Raw genomic sequence first — 1,519 nt, 5'->3', positions numbered from 1 at the left:
ATTGATTCTCACAGATTGTCCAAGGAAAACATCACATATGGCAAAAATCACCACTAATGGTGGGGGAAAATTATCCTCAAAGTTTGATCCTAGTCCTTCAGCTTGTTCCTTTTCGCCATCCAATGTGTTCACTTCCTTTTCCCAGCACTGTTAACACTTATTCATCCTCTTGTAAGGCCATTTTCATGTCTGCCATTTTTACAGGTGTGTCTGTATATATTTTTTATTATTTTATGCATTTCTTGAGGGCAGTACTGTATCTTCTTCCTTTTGACATGTTTCATAGTGCCAAGCATAGCACCTTATATTCATTCATTTGAGTTTGTTAGTTCTTTGCATTCTTTCCTTGAAGGAGTCATGGAATCTCATGACTTCAACTAATACTTTTAGCAGGTAAATGTTTTGGGTATCTCCAATACTTCCTGAATGATTCTCCTCTAGTAACCTACTTTTATTGCAAATTCCAAAAAAACTAATAATGAAATAATCCTCCCTTCTAGTTCCTTCTTGTTATAGACTGATTTGAATCTATATGTTGAATTCTAATACCTAGTACCTCAGAATGTGCCTGTACTTGGAGATAGGGTTTTTAAAGAGATAATTAAAATAAAATGAAGTCAGATGGATGGGCCCTAGTCAAATATGAGAAGACGTTAGGACACCCAGGTAGGGAAGACCCTGTGAAGACATGGAGAAAATGGCCATCTATGATCCAAGGAGAGAGGCCTCAAAAGAAACCACCCTCCCCTCACTTTTGGACCTCCAGCCTCCATAATGGTGAAGATATACATTTCTGTTGTTAAGTCACCCAGTCTGTGACACTTTGTTGAGCCTGAGCTCATTAATATACTTCCTTTATTATAATTGTTAATAGGTTTCCTAATTCACCTCCACATTTCTGGCACTTACCAACATCTCTTTTTAAAAAAAAAAAAACATGGATTTTTTTTAACCTTTATTTTATTTATTTATTTTTATGTGGTGCTCAGGATTGAACCCAGTGCCTCACATGTGCTAACAAGCACTCTACCACTGAGGTAGGCCCCCAGCCCTATCAACATCTCTTGAACATAAACATCTGGAGTCCTCTTTTCCAACATTCTCAGTCCTCTCACTATCACTATTTGTTTTGCTTTCTTCTCCCCCATTATTGTCATTGCTATTACTCTATTCCACTTCCATTTTGATTCTTATTTTATAGCCTCAACACATTGTCCTCAAATATAGTTTACACAGATTTCATTATCTGATTTCTCATTTGTGATACGGTCCTTCTTTGAGTGATACTCATACTGAACGATAATTTGACATGTCTTTGTTCAGATTATTGCCTCTTTTGGGAATTTCCTTTCTTTCCATTTCTGGGGCCTAGTAAATTTACATTATATGTGAAAGACCCTCCGTCCCCCTGTCCAAGGAAGATCGCGAGAAGACATTGGCTGCAATAGCAAGAGGCTGTTTATTGATACACAGGCGCCTGCGGGTGCTCAGTAAAACCTCAGCCGGAGCTTCGGTGAAC

The sequence above is a fragment of the Sciurus carolinensis genome, chromosome 7 (genome assembly GCF_902686445.1).
Source record: "Sciurus carolinensis chromosome 7, mSciCar1.2, whole genome shotgun sequence".
Taxonomy (NCBI): domain Eukaryota; kingdom Metazoa; phylum Chordata; class Mammalia; order Rodentia; family Sciuridae; genus Sciurus; species Sciurus carolinensis.
The sequence above is the reverse complement of the archived record's forward strand: the minus strand, read 5'-3'. Positions refer to the sequence as shown.